The sequence below is a fragment of the Hevea brasiliensis genome, unplaced genomic scaffold (assembly GCF_030052815.1).
Source record: "Hevea brasiliensis isolate MT/VB/25A 57/8 unplaced genomic scaffold, ASM3005281v1 Scaf181, whole genome shotgun sequence".
NCBI lineage: Eukaryota > Viridiplantae > Streptophyta > Magnoliopsida > Malpighiales > Euphorbiaceae > Hevea > Hevea brasiliensis.
The window spans coordinates 85,366-101,273 of NW_026614675.1; the positions used below are offsets into that span (position 1 = coordinate 85,366).

Below are 15,908 nucleotides of genomic sequence, written 5' to 3' on the forward strand. Positions count from 1 at the left end.
CCATTTTCTTGATTTCCTAAAATCTAAAACATACAAAAAAAAAATTTTTTTTAAATATTTTTCGTAAAACAAATAGAAGACTTAGAATATTTTTAATTTAAGCAGTTTATAAACTATATAAATTTGAATAGTTATTTCACATGTCAATAATAATGTTTGACCTTAAAATTTATAAACTATATAAACTTGAATTTTCTTTTTTCCATAATTATCGGCAATGAAGTCAACCGTAGATGAGAATTCACCGACGGAATTCATGACATTATTATTATTATTATTATTATTATTATTATTATTATTATTATTATTATTATTATTATTATTTAAGTGATAGCAAATTTAAGTTTGAAAATCCGTCCGGCCATTGAATTAAGATAGAAGATTAAGAATTTAATATTTAATTGAAATTAATCAAAATTTAATTAATATTCTATTAAATATATATAAATAATTATATATTATAAAATTAATAATCTCTTTTTTTAAATTAATTAATAATCTGTTAAAAGTAGTAATAATGTATTATAATTAATAATTTAAAAACATATAGTGTTTTTAAAAAAATATTTTAATGTATATTAATATAATGCAATTTAAAATAATAAAATAAATAATTTTGATATATATATATACACACACATAAAGATAGTGTAGTTTAAATGGTAACAGTATTAATTATGCATTAGAAGGTTTAAGGCGCAAGCCCTCTCTTCAAATATATATAATTTTTTTTTTAATAAAGATCTTTCATCGGCTACTTTCAAGTTTAAAAAATTCGGGTTTACGTCCGAACTGAATCGACTGTTGATTTTTTTTTTTTAATTAAAATCCGATTATGAATTAACAAGTACAAATAATTATCAGTCAAATGCGTTTAAAAAACATCTATCAATTACGCAAAAAATTATTTGATTTTAAGGATACATTAGTGATATAGTATGGATAGGAATCCGATTCAAATAGAAAGGGATTCAAATTTTCAAATCTGGAACAAATAAAAATATAAGGTGTTCAATCAAGACATGATATATTTGGATAGAACTTAAGATGTTCGATCGGGATGTAATATGTTTAGAATATAAAGTGCTCAGTCAAGACGTAATATGTTCGGATAAACCATGAGGTGTTTGAACAAGAAATTAGGAGTTTGTATGAAATGCAGGATGCTTGGACAAAGTAGAGTATTCGGTTAGAAGTTGGAAGTATGCTAATAGGATGTGCTAGGTTCTCACCAGGAATTCCGCTACACCGTTAGTAACGTTTTTGCAATATGTGAAAGAAAATAATTGGATGTGAGTTGACAAATCTTGAGTAGGGTGGAAAAAATTTTAGGGACTAAATAATGATTGATATTTGATAGTTTATTTTTTTTTTTTTAGATCAAAGAATTAATAAGTTCTTGAAAAAGACAGTATTACAGAAAATTTATTTGATCATTTACAATAAAAATTATCAAATCATTTATGAATAGAAGATTTTAATTATTTATGTTTTTTTTTTTTTTTTCTTATTAGAAGGTTATGTTGTATGTGAAAGCTCACTTTATTTTATACTAAAATATTTAATTAATAAATAGGAATGATTAGGATTCAAACTCTAATACTATATCAAGGAGCTAGCCGACCTAAAAATTTAAGTTTCTATTTCTATTATTACTTAAATACGTTAATGGACCGAAGGACCACTTATACTATCGGATTAATTTATTAATTTAATTTTAATTAAGATTTAAAATTAAAAATATATATTCTTAAAATTAATTGTAGTAGTGCTGACTTAAAGTTATCAATAATTTTTGAAGGATTCTTGCTTGATAGTTATCACACTGTAAGATGAATTTGTTTTGTCATCTTTTCGATTTTTTTTATGTAATTGTTATTTTCTAATCAGTCGTTTCTGCATGATTAGAACAATCAATTGGCTGTATACTTATGATTTGCGGTACTTATAACTTTATAATTTGATTGACCATTATTAAAAATATTTATTACAGTTACACAATTACTATCAATAACAATTAACAAGTACGACCACTTTCTTTTGACAATTCTTTTCATTTGAAAAATTCTTAAAGAAACGAAAATTAACATGTTTTAATAATCTCATACATAATAAAATATAGACAATTGATCCAGCGGCAGAGTTAAAAAATTATTTTTAAAAGAGTCAACATTATTAATTTAATATATTATTTAATTACACTTATTTTTTTTACATATTTTTTATTCATTATATATTTTGAAGGGTCAATATTGTATATTCAAAAATAGCTTAATAGAGTGTAATTAAGTTATAATTTTTTTAAGGGTACTAATGTTTTAGAAAAATTTTAAATATATAATAAAAAATAAATAATTGCAATATTTTACATTATTTATATCTTAATAAAATAATATTTTTTAGAGGCCAATTTTTAAAATAAAATAATTTTATCTAAAATAAATTAATTTTTTTTAATAAATATATATATGTACACAGAGAAAATTTAAAAGAAGTGGAAGGGCAAAGCTACCCGTAGTCCCATAATATGAGAGATATATCAATCGAAAAGCCACTTTGATTTACTTCATGTCATCAAGGACAAATTTGCTGAAATAAGGGAGAGTGAAAAACTTATATAGATTTGATTTATTATATATTTAATATAAAAATATTAAATCTCATTTATTTTATTAGGCAAGAATTTCTCTTAATATGTACTTTTTTTTTATAAGTAAATCTCAGTTAGTTTATATTTTAACTTAATATGGACCCAATAAGACAGACTTATAGGCAGCTGAAAACTATAACCCAAACCCAGCTCTTATACAATGTTAAATTCGGAAAGAGTGTTGGTCAAACTATAATTTAATTCATTTTAATTCGGACTTATATAAATAATTAAATTACTTATTACATCAAAATGGCTAGTCAAATCAATATTATAATATAACTACTTATATTTACCCTTTTATTTTTATATTTTCCCGATGTGAAATTTATAATCTTCTCAACAGTTATGAGCCCAAGCCGCTGCTAACTTTGAATCTTGATTGTTTGGTAAGACTTTCTTTTTTCTTATATTTTTCTTAAGCTTCTTTGCTGGGTTCCTATGCATCTTTTTTTAATCCTATCAATTACAACTTTCTTTTTTCTTTTCATATTTACCCTCATCCCCGGAGAGATTGATGGCAATATCGTTTGAATTGAAGAAATTTAAATTTTATAAAATTTAATAAAATCAATAAAGTTAAAATATGGGGAACTAAATTCCCTTAATTTGTATAATTTTTTATGGTAGGCAATTAAATTCATAGATTTTCAATAAATTTTTCTTTATAACAAAATTCATAGATATTATGAGTAGTTTATTATAAAATAATTATTTAAAAAATTCCTCATTAACTAAATGAGGAATTTCACAAAGTCTTTTTTTTTTTGGAATAAATCATTTACAAGAAAATAATTTAATTGAATTCTTACCAAATTTTGCTTGAAGTTTATTTCTTTTAAAATAAAAATTTTTTAAGTTAAAAAAATTGAATTCTTTTATTCCAAATATGAGAATTAACTAAAAAAAATCAATTAAATTGAATTCTTATAAAATTTTACAATCCAAATAAAGAGAAAATAACATTTATGAGGTGAGATTTCAAAATAAGAAATTTAAGAAATTATGATAGATGAGAGATTTTTAATAATTCATAGATTTTGTGGTCTTTTTTATTAGCAAAACAGTAAATTTCAAATGAAATTTATGGCTTTTTTTTTTTAAATGCCTCATCTAATATCCTTCATTCCAAATTAACATTGCTTACGTTTTTTGTCCTGAATTTTGCTATGCTAGTATGATACACTTTCGATGTTATATGTCATATGCAATCGTTCATGAAATTTAAGCTAAAAATGATGAATATTTGAAGTATGGCTATGCCAACATATAAGTTTTTCCTTTTTTATATACATGCGTGGATATAAGTTAGGAAAGATTATTACTTAATCCCTGCATTTTAATAAATTAACTACTTAGTTCATTTATTTTAAAAATTCACTATTTAGTTTCCTTATTTTTAATCCGTTAAAATATTTAGTTCCTTCATCAATTTTTTTGGTTAATCAATAGATTTTAATGTTAATTAAACTACTATTTAGTCCCTTAATTTTAGTAAAATTAATTAATTAGTCAATATATTTTGAAAAGTACTACTATTTAATCTCTGTAATTTGGTTCTATTGACTCTTTAGTCCCTCTCATTATTTTTTATGCTTAAATTGTCCTGACCCTCTCCTCCTTATTTCTCTCTTTGCTATTATAAGCAAAATTTTTTATTGAATTAAAATTCAAGAAAAACTTAGTATTGACACGCCCAGCTGGTCAATAAAGTTCCCCAGTACACCTATCTAAGGACATGACATGCTAAGTAAAAAAACCAAGAGACAAACAAATCAAGACCAAATTGAAAGAAAAGCTGCATAATACATTCAAAAAACCAACAACAATCTGAACCAAACAACTAAGAAAAATAAAAATCGAGCACAAAACAAGTTCCAGACTAACCCTACCTTATTTATCTCTCCCCTTATTTCTCCCCCCCTGCACCTGCACCCCTCTTTCTCTCATTCTCTCTCTATTTTTCATCTTTTGATAGAAAATGGTGCAAGCAGTCTATGCAAAATGGTTAATTAATTCCCATAAATCTCCAAGTAATCAAGGTAATAATCTAGAAAAATTGTTTACAAATAAAGAAAACACAAAATGATACATATGGAATTGAATAAAAATACTTAAACAATTTAAGAAATTGTAAATTTAAATTTAGTCTCCACACAACAAAATTTTCATTTTTATTCAGGAATATAATTTTCAAAATATTGTGTCTTTTAAAATATAAAGACAAACTAATTAGTTTTTACTAAAATAGAGAAACTAAAAAGTAGTTTGATTGGCATTAAAATCGATTAACTAATAACAAATTTGATGTAGGGACTAAAGAGTTTAATAGAAGCAAAATACATTAATTAAATAGTGCATCTTTAAAAAATATAAGGACCAAATAATTAATTTAATCAAAATAGAGAGACTAAATAATAATTTTTCCTATGAGTTACATCTTTTGTCAGCAAAAGAAGGGATAAAGAAAATGATTGTTGTACCGTGACTGCCATGTTTTTGTACTTAGCTTGTTCTATCTTAGGTTGAGTGTATTGGGGAGTCTGATGATTAGGTTAATTAGTTGAATACTACAAGCTAAGTTTTCCCTAAATTTTGATTAATAAAATTTATTATTACTTATAAAAAAAGAAAGAAAATGATTGTTGTAGTATTAATTTATAAATATTTCATGGGTCCATTTGAATATTGTTTGAATTTGAGTTTTTTTTTAACAACTAATAACTAATTTCTTTTTAGGGAGAAGTACAAAAAATTATTATGTGGTTTTATGCTTTGATATATAAAGGACTGTAGTTTAATTTTTATCAAATTGATACCCTGTATTTTCCTTCGCTAATAAAAGTGGTCTAAACTATTAATTATTATTAAATGATGCTAACGCGGCAAACACATGGTGCTGACATAGTGACACATGGGTGCCCCACCAGCGCCATGTCAAACTTTAAAATAATTTAAAATAAATATATTAAAAAAGAAAATAATAAATTATCCATTATATAAAACAATTAAAATTTAAAGGCTTAATTTAAAAAAATAATTTTTTTCATGCTTTGGCAATCTAATTCAAGCATTTAAATATTGGCAAAAATAGCCAAAGTAGTTAAAATTTTATCTAATTTTCATTAATTGAATTTTTGAACTTCATTTTTTTACTTGTTCATGGCAACTATTGAAAATCCAACATTATAACATTCATCAATATTTCCATAATTTCATTTTAATAATCATTGAGCATCAAATAATAATGAGATTTGGTGGTAGTGAAAAAAGACAGTTCATGATTAAAACCTTCCAATTTGATCAAATGACTAAAAATTTTGATGCATTATGGATGTCAAATGAAATTTGAAAGTAATTGATATGTAAGGTTTGATCAATCAGAAAATGAAGTAAAAGAATAAGTATTTTAAAATTTTTGCTGATTATGCTAAAATTGAAATAATTAATTGAATAAAATTGATAAAAACACAATAAGATTTGACGTTTTTTTAGATAGGCCAAATTTAAGTGATCCAATTCCTTTACTACCTCTACTTATAAGCGTTATAAATATTAACTATGCTTAACTAAAGCTCTTACTTTGAAAAAAAAAATGTTAATAAAGTGTTTTCTCTCGCTTTCAGTGGCGAGTTTCATTTCATCATGGAGTCTTTTTTTGATAATCTGACTGTTGTTGACAATGCAGAAGATGTGTTGATTTTGGATTTGCTTGAAATTGGGGAAAAAGTGGACGAGAATCAATTTATGCTGGTGGGTCACTTGTTAACGGATCGACCGATTAAATTTGGAGCTTTGCAAAACACTTTGTCTAACATCTGGAGGCCGAGTCGAGGGGTTTTCATGCTAGAGTTGAGACCAAATCTTTATCTAATTCACTTTTTCCACCCGATTGATTTGAAGCACGCGATTGATGGGGGGCCATAGTCGTTCAACAACCAACTCTTAGTTACCCATCACTTGCAATCAGGTGAGAATGCTCTTTAGGTTTCTCCCAATTTTGCTATATTCTGGGTTTAGATTCACGATGTTCCTCTTGGGTATGTATTTGAGCCTGTTGCTAGGCAATTGGGTAATTATACTGGCACTTTTATTTCCTATGATTCTGCTGTGACTAATGGAGGCTGGAAAAGTTATATGCGGATTCGGGTTGCCTTAGATGTTCGTAAGCCCTTGAAATGTTCGAAAAAAGTCATGACTAAGGGTGATCATGAATTTATTATTAATTTTGAGTGGCTTCCTATTTTTTGCTTCATTTGCAGTTATTTAGGACATAATGAAAGTTTCTGTGATACTTTATTTGAAACAATGGATAGTACAGTGGTGAGGGGATGGGGTTCTTGGCTTAGACCATTAGTTAGACAATCCTCCATGGTAGGGAACTAGTGGTTGCATGATAGGGGAGGAGCTTGAATTCCTAAAATTTCGCCAGGATCACAGGGGTTCAAAAAAGATTATCCAACTCCGTTTACATCACAAACTATGCATGTTAATCCCAAAAATCATGCGAAGTCAAATTATGTACATTTGAATTCTTCTTTAGTTATGGATTTCCAAATGGGTTAAGGAGTTAGGCCTTCTTTAGGAAATAATGACCCAGTAGTTGATGAAGGTGGGTTGTCCAATTCAACTGATGAGGATGTTACTATTCAGCTTGCTGAAAATAATATGAGGCAGAGGCTTGCTGCTCAACAACTGAACTGGGAGGTGAATGTCAATTCAAATGCGCCACCCATTCCTGTTGCCTGTTCTTCACCTGATAATTTTCCAACGGTGGGACTTGGTCACTAGGCTTGCTGAGAGCCATGATTTATTTAAGTTGAAACTGCAGAGGGCTTAGCAACCCTCGGGCAGTTCGTGCTCTTAAGGGGCTTATTAAAAATAAAAAGCCAGACATTATTTTTCTTTATGAGACTTTAGTTCATGCTAATAAAATTGAAGAAATAAAAATATGTGTTGGTTACACTGATTATTTTCGTGTTGACCAAAAGGGTCGTAATGGTGGTCTTGCTGTCATATGGAAATTTGACTCTCTTGTTACCATTAGTGGGTATTCTTAGAATTTTATTGATATGATAATTGCTGGTCATAACAATGTTAATTGGAGGCTTAAAGGTTTTTATGGTTTTCCAGAGCATAGTAAACGCCAGGATTCTTGGAATCTTTTAACTAATTTGGTAAGGGCATCTTCTATTTCGTGGGCTTGTATCGAGGATTTTAATGATTTGCTTTCTATGGAAGATAAAATTGGTGGTAATCCCCATCCTGAAAGCCTCTTTTGTGGTTTTCATGATACAGTTGATAGTTGTTAGTTACATGATCTACCTCTTTTAAGCTACCCTTTTATGTGGAATGGGGTAGAGGGTTAGCTAATTGGATCCGTGAAAGACTTGATAGAGCTTTGGTTTCTCAAAGTTGGATGGATCTGTTTTTGAATTGTAAGCTCTCAAATTTGCACTCTTCTATCTTAGATCACTCTCCAATTTTATTGGAAACTGATTGTAGTAGCTAGATGGGTTATATGAAGCATTTTCGGTTTGAAAATTTTTTCCTCTCTTATCCTGACATTTTTGATATCGTTAAGAATTCTTGGGAGGCTTCGGTGGCTAAATTTATTTTGCACAAAATTGCTTTACGCGGTCAATAGCTGCAAGATTGGGGTAAGTCTCTGAGAGGTAATTTTAGGAAAGAAGCTGCAAGAATTCATAGAGAGCTTGATGCCATTCGTGGGAGTGATGACGAGACTTCTGTAGTTCTTAAGGACAGTCTTAAGGAAGATCTTAATAGGATTCTGGTGGATGAGGAAATTTTTTGGAAGCAGAGAACAAAGAATTTTTGGCTTAAGGAGGGGGACAGTAATACCCATTTTTTCCATGCTCATGCTTTGTAACATCCCGAATTTTTAAATAATTATTATATATGTAAATTATAATATTTTTATTTTATTAAATATTATGGGAATTAAATTAGAATTTTCAGGATTTTTAGAATCGGATTTGATTTTCTTGAGACAATAAATTCTATCGATTTTTAAAAATTTATTTAAAGACCACGAGACAAATCTAAATATATATTTGGACTCCATAAATTTTTTTGAGTTTTCTGTATTTTCTTTAGAATTTTCGGGCCTCGTTTTGAGTCCGGAGACAGAGTAAAAATTGAATTTTGAGTACTTTGAATCGAACCGGTCGAATCAAATTGAACTGAATTGAACCGATCAAATCGAAACGATCCATTTCTTTTTTTCTTCCTCTTCCCCTTCACATTCGACACCCTTCCATCCCCTCTCATTTTCTCTCTCCTCTCCCCTCCCTACTGTCGGCCAGCCACTCTCTCCTCTGATGCATGCATTTTAGATCATCATTTAGGAGTAATTTTTGCACATAATTTACCCTTATTCATAGCTATTATTATAGATATTAGTATATATTTAGTCAATTTTACAATTTTCACGTTTCTTAGTTTAATTTTTGGAATTTATTTGTTTTGTAGGTTAAATCTGGAGAAATTTGATGTATTTTGATCAGAGTAGCCATTTGGAGGAGATTAAAATCGAATTGCAAAAATTTTGAAGTTGAGAAAAAAATGGCCGAGAGCGACACAACCTGCAGCACAACCGAATTAGCTCATGTCGCAGGTTGTGTCGATCGTCAGATATTCACGCCAAGAGCGACACAACCCGCGACACAACCGACTCGGCTTATGTCGTTTTTACTGGAAAATTGTTGACGTGGCATTTCCGTTACTCGACTTTTACCTCACCTTTTGGATCCTTCCCCCTTTTACCCATTCTAGAACAGTCCCTTAGCCTATATAAAGACCCATTTTATCACTTTCTTTCCATATAGAGAGCAAGGGAGTCATTTTCGGTAAAAGTGAGAAAGAGAGAAAGAGGAGCATTTTCTGCATTTTCTGCATCTTCTTCCAGCAGCAGCAAGGATCACGTTTCTGCACTTTTCTGCAGAGATCCTGCTGCAAATCTGCTGGGTTTTTCTACCCCTTTTAGCTTACATTTCCATTATTTCTTCATTTCTTCATTTGGGTTTATGTTTAAACAATGATTTGTGAGTAGTTTATTGAGATTCTAGAGATGGGTTTGTAAATATTGATTTGTTTTGTGGTTTTGAACTGATTTAGCCATTTAAATGAATATTGTTATATTTTGATTTATTGCTTGTGTGCTTATTTCCTTGCTTGATGAATGGGCCCTCATTAAGTTAAGTTTTAATCCTTAATAGATGGACTGAAAAGTGAATATTGGGGATGGATAATCTTGCAATAAACTTTATTTTCTTGGTGTTAGAAATAAGCTAAGAAGATTAAGGGAACTTTCCAAAATCAATGAGAGCATTAATTGGGTTTTTGTTAGATTTGAAATACCGTGAAAACAGGGTTTGATTTAATGAAAACCAATTTTGAGATGCTTGAAAAAGGTTTCAAAAATTTAAGAATTGATTTCCCTCAAAATTGCAATTCTCATGTGTTTGGCTAAATTAGGGAAAAATCACATGCAAACAATATTGAAAATCCAATCTCTAGAATCAATTTATTTTTCATTGAAATTAGATATAAATCCTCCAAACCTCATAAATAGCAATTTAAATTTAAATCCAATTTAAATCCAATTTCTATAATCACTTTATTTTTATTTTTATTGAATTTAGATTTAATTCCTCTCAATTTCATAAATAGATATTTCAAATTAATTTTTGGGTAATCTAGTTTAATTAATTTTAGTTAATTGATTGATCTAGTTTTAATTCCTCAAATACCAATTTTAATTCCAAATTTCATTTTACATCTTTAATTTTTGTCTTAATTTTAATTTTTAGATTTTATTTTTAATATCTTTTAATTTTTGTCATTCTAATTTGCTTATACTTTTATTTCCAATTTATGCACAATTCCTGTGGATCGATATCAATTTTAAAACTATACTCGTGACCCGTGCACTTGCGGATATACACAGATCAAGTTTTTGGCGCCCGTTCTTGGAATTGTTTGTTTTTAAGTTGGATTTTAATTGTTTTAAGCTAATTAGAATTTTTATTTTCTTTTATTTTTACTATTGTTCCTTGTGTTTTTCAGGTACTTTTCTTGTTTATGAGACGATCGAAAAGCACAAGTGACACCGAATTGTTGTTCAATCCTGAAATTGAAAAATTCTGTCGAGCCAACAAAAAGGAATACAAAAGAAGAAAAGAAGCAGAAAAAGAAGAACAACAAATATTTGAGCAAGAGGAGACAATAGAAAATATGGAGAATCAAAATAGAGCTATTGGAGGAGATAATGGAGGAAACGAGCAAAACGGGCAAAATGCTGTTGTTAATCAAAATGATCCTCAAAGAAGATCCATGTTAGACTATGCTTTTCCTAGATGTACTGATGTGAGAGATAACAGACCTATTATTGGAGCTAATCAATTTGAATTAAAAACTGGTCTTATTCAAATGGTTCAGAATTCACAATTTGGAGGTAGCCCACTTGAAAATCCTCATTCTCATTTGAAGAAATTTTTGATGATATGTGGTACACAAAGACAACCTGGAGTTTCTGATGAAGTTATTCGGCTCACCTTATTTCCATTCTCTCTTCGGGATTCAGCATTGGAGTGGTATGACTCACTTCCACAAGCTATTATAGCTACTTGGGAGCAGCTATCTCAAGCTTTTCTATCTCAATTTTTCCCACCTGGGAAAACTACTCATTTGAGGAATTTGATGGTAGCTTTTAAACCAAGAGATGATGAAACTTTGTATGAATCTTGGATGAGATTTAAGGAGCTTGAAAGGCAATGTCCTCATCATGAAATACCCAAATGGATGATTGTTCAAAATTTCTACACCAGAGTTACTCCAGCCATAAGAAACACAATTGATTCACAAGCAGGAGGAGATTTCATGAGAATGACAAGTGAAGAATGCTATGATCTATTAGAGAAGATTGCTCATAATACCCATTTATGGGGAAATCCTAGAGCACTTGAGCCAAAGAAAGCTGGGATCTATGAACTTGACTCAGTTAGCTACATGAATGCAAGATTTGACCAGTTAACTCAGCTTCTTAGTGATTTTTGCACAAAGGCAACAACCTCAACTCCTACAACTATGCAACAAGTTGCCTTCACAAATGGAACTCAAAGTTGTGGAGTTGATTATTCTTCTTATGGTGATGATTATTTGCAAGAGCAAGCTGCTTATGCAGGAGGTTATCAACAAAAACCTATGGGAAATTCTTATTCTAATGTGAACAACTCAACATGGAGACCACAAGCAACTTTTGCTCAACAAGGCCAAAGCTCAAATTATGCTCATAACCAGCAGTTTATGCAGCAAAATAGGCCTCAATTTCAGCCTCAATTTCAGCCCACAAGGCAGCCACCACCTGGATATCAAGCAAGAGCACAACAATCCCTTCCATCCCATGAACCGAAGCCATCCTTGGAGAGCATGATGGAGAAATTTTTTGCTGAACAAAGCAAGATGAATAACAAATTGGAGGAAGAAATGCAACACATGAGACAAACCATGGATCAATTACAAGTCCACAACCGCATGTTGGAGACTCAATTGGCGCAACAAGCAAGCTCATCAGGAAGCAATTCCTATGGGAAACTACCTAGCCAACCACAAAACCCTCATGAACAATGTAAGGCTGTAACCTTGAGAAGTGGTAAAAAAGTTGGTCAAGAGAGTGAAAACAAGAGAGAAGAAAAAGAGAGCACAAAAGAAGAAAATTCAGTTGAGAGCAAGAAAAATGAAAAAGAAGAAGAAAGCAAAAGTGAGCAAGATGAAGGAGAGAAACCATACATCCCACCTGAACCTTACAAACCCACCCTTCCCTACCCTCAAAGATTCATCAAGCATAAACTAGACAAACAATTTGGCAAATTCCTTGAAGTGCTAAAGAAGTTGTATATCAATGTGCCATTCACTGAGGCACTATCCCAAATGCCAAGTTATGCCAAGTTTTTGAAGGAGATTCTTTCCAACAAGAGAAGGCTAGAAGATTATGACACCATCAACTTGGGAGAGCAATGCAGTGCTATAATTCAGAAAAAGTTACCTCCCAAACTCAAAGATCCGGGTGTGTTTTCCATTCCTTGTCATATTGGTAATAATTGTGTGGCAAATGCCTTATGTGACCTTGGAGCTAGCGTCAGCCTAATGCCTCTTTCAATATATGAGAAGTTGAATATGGGAGAATTGAAGCCCACAAACATGTATCTTTCATTAGTGACTGCTCAATTAAGTATCCGTAAGGCATTCTTGAAAATGTGCCTATCAAGGTGGGAAATTCTACATTCCGTGGACTTTGTCATTTTGGATATGGAAGAAGACACAAAAGTTCCTATCTTATTGGGAAGACCCTTTTTGGCAACAGCTGGTGCATTAATTGATGTAAAGGGTGAGCAATTGACACTTAGAGTGGGAGATGATCAAATGATATTCAACATCAATCCAGCCATGAAAAGGAAACATGAAGAAGTTGAGTCTTGTTTGCGGGTAGACATTATTGATGAGATTGTTCAAGAGCATTTCAGACAAAGCTATCCACAAGACCCACTTGAAAATTGCTTAGTCCATGGTGGGAGCATTGATGATGATAATCACAACATAGCCGCTTTTGCACAACACTTGGAGAGTTCTCCACCACATCCCAAGCCACAATTTTTCAACTTGAAGGAGTGCAAAATTTGGATATAAAAACACCATCATTAAAGGTAGAGGATGAAAAAAAGGTAGATCTTAAACCTCTTCATTCCAACCTCATGTATTCTTTTCTTGGAACAAATTAAACATATCCTGTTATAATTAATGCATCATTTACTAATATTGAGATTGACCAATTGTTGAGAGTTTTGAGAGAATATAGAAGAGTTTTGGGTTATGCAATTGATGATATAAAGGAATTAGTCCAACAGTTTGTATGCATAGGATTTTCCTTGAGCCAAATAGTAAACCTTCCATTGAACACCAAAGAAGATTGAATCCTACAATGAAGGATGTTGTGAAAAAGGAAATCCTAAAATTACTAGTCACTTTGGAATTATTTACCCTATTTTCGACAAAGGAGTGGGTTAGTCCTGTGCATGTTGTACCAAAGAAAGGTGGGGTGACAGTTGTTAAAAATGAAAATAATGAATTAATACCCACTAGAATCAAGTATGTTGGAGAATGTGCATAGACTATAGGAAGTTGAACAATGCTACAAGAAAAGGCCATTTTCCCCTTCCTTTTATGGATCAAATGTTAGAGAGATTAGCCAAGCATTCATTCTTTTATTACTTAGATGGATATTCTGGTTTCTTTCAAATTCCAATACATCGATGACCAAGAAAAACTACCTTTACCTGTCCCTATGGCACCTTTGCATATCGAAGGATGCCATTCGGATTGTGTAATGCGCCTGGCACATTTCAAAGGTGCATGATGGCCATTTTTTCTGATTTTATTGAAGAAATTATGGAGGTCTTCATGGATGACTTTTCAGTATATGGTACTAATTTTGATTCATGCTTGACTAATTTGTCTAAAATCTTGCAGAGATGTGCTGATAATGATCTAGTGTTGAATTGGGAGAAATGCCACTTTATGGTCCAAGAGGGGATCGTTTTAGGGCATTTGATCTCAAATAGGGGAATTGAAGTGGATAGAGCCAAAATAGAAATTATTGAAAAAATGCCCCCTCCAACCACTGTCAAAGGAGTGCGGAGTTTTCTTGGACATGCCGGGTTTTACCGGCGATTTATTCAGGATTTTTCTAAACTTGCTAAACCCTTAACAAATCTTTTGAATCATGATGTTAAATTTGATTTTAATCAAGATTGTATGGTTGCTTTTTGCAGGTTAAAGACGGCATTAACAACAGCTCCTATCATGCAACCCCCGGATTGGACTTTGCCATTCGAAATCATGTGTGATGCAAGTGAGTTTGCTGTTGGAGCTGTCCTTGGCCAGCGGAAAGATAGGAAACCTTATGCCATTTACTATGCAAGCCGAACCCTTGATGAAGCTCAAGTTAATTATGCCACAACTGAAAAGGAGTTCCTTGCGGTAGTATTTGCACTCAATAAATTTCGTTCTTATTTGGTCAACTCAAAGGTAATTGTTTTCACTGATCATGCAGCAATAAAGTATTTAATGAGCAAGAAAGAAGCTAAATCTAGGTTGATTAGATGGATTTTATTACTTCAAGAATTTGATTTGGAAATAAGAGATAAAAAGGGTGTTGAGAATGTGGTGGCTGATCACCTTTCTAGGATAAAAACTGAAAATAAAGATGATGAAATTGTGCCAATTGATGAGTTTTTCATGAATGAGCAGTTGTATGTGTTGAATTCTGCACTTCCATGGTTTGCTGATATTGTGAATTTTTTGTCTTGTGGTGTCTTGCCACCTGATTTGTCTTGGCAGCAAAAGAAAAGATTCTTGCATGATGTTAAATTTTATTCTTGGGAAGAACCTCTTTTGTTTAGGAGATGCAATGATGGAATAATTAGAAGATGTATACCAGAGGAAGAAATAAATGATGTTATTTACCATTGTCATTCCTCTGAATATAGTGGTCATTTTAGTGTCTCAAAAACTGTTGAAAAAGTCTTGACATCAGGTTTCTATTGGCCTAATATGTTTAAACATGTGAGAGACTTTGTAAGCAAATGTGATAGGTGCCAAAGAGTAGGCAACATTTCCAAGAGAGATGAGATGCCCCAACAGTCCATATTAGAAGTTGAATTATTTGATGTGTGGGGAATTGATTTCATGGGGCCATTTCCATCTTCTTATGGGAATAAATATATCTTGGTAGGGGTGGACTATGTATCTAAATGGGTAGAAGCTATTGCTACACCTACCAATGATGCAAAAGTTGTGGTGAAATTTCTGAAAAAATTTGTTTTGACCAGGTTTGGTGCCCCACGTGCCATAATCAGTGATGGTGGTAGCCATTTTTGCAACCACCAATTTGAAAAATTGATGAGAAAATATGGGGTAAAGCATAGGATTGCCACACCATATCACCCTCAAACAAATGGCCAAGTAGAAATCACAAATAGAGAAATCAAGCAAATCTTGGAGAAAATCACAATAAATCCGTAAAAGATTGGTCCCTTAAGTTAGATGACACTCTTTGGGCATATAGAACAGCATTTAAAACCCCCATAGGAACTACACCTTATAGGTTAGTTTTTGGGAAATCATGCCATTTGCCCGTAGAGTTAGAACATAAAGCTTATTGGGCCATAAGAGCAATCAA

At 31.3% G+C, this 15,908-nt stretch overlaps 1 non-coding gene across 1 annotated transcript; it reads right to left on the reverse strand.

Annotated features, from left to right (window-relative positions):
- Positions 1-11,356: 11,356 nt before the first annotated feature.
- LOC131176607 (small nucleolar RNA R71) lies at positions 11,357-11,463 on the reverse strand. The gene has a single exon (XR_009146605.1). It is a non-coding gene; the product is annotated as a small nucleolar RNA R71 (small nucleolar RNA).
- Positions 11,464-15,908: the final 4,445 nt, after the last annotated feature.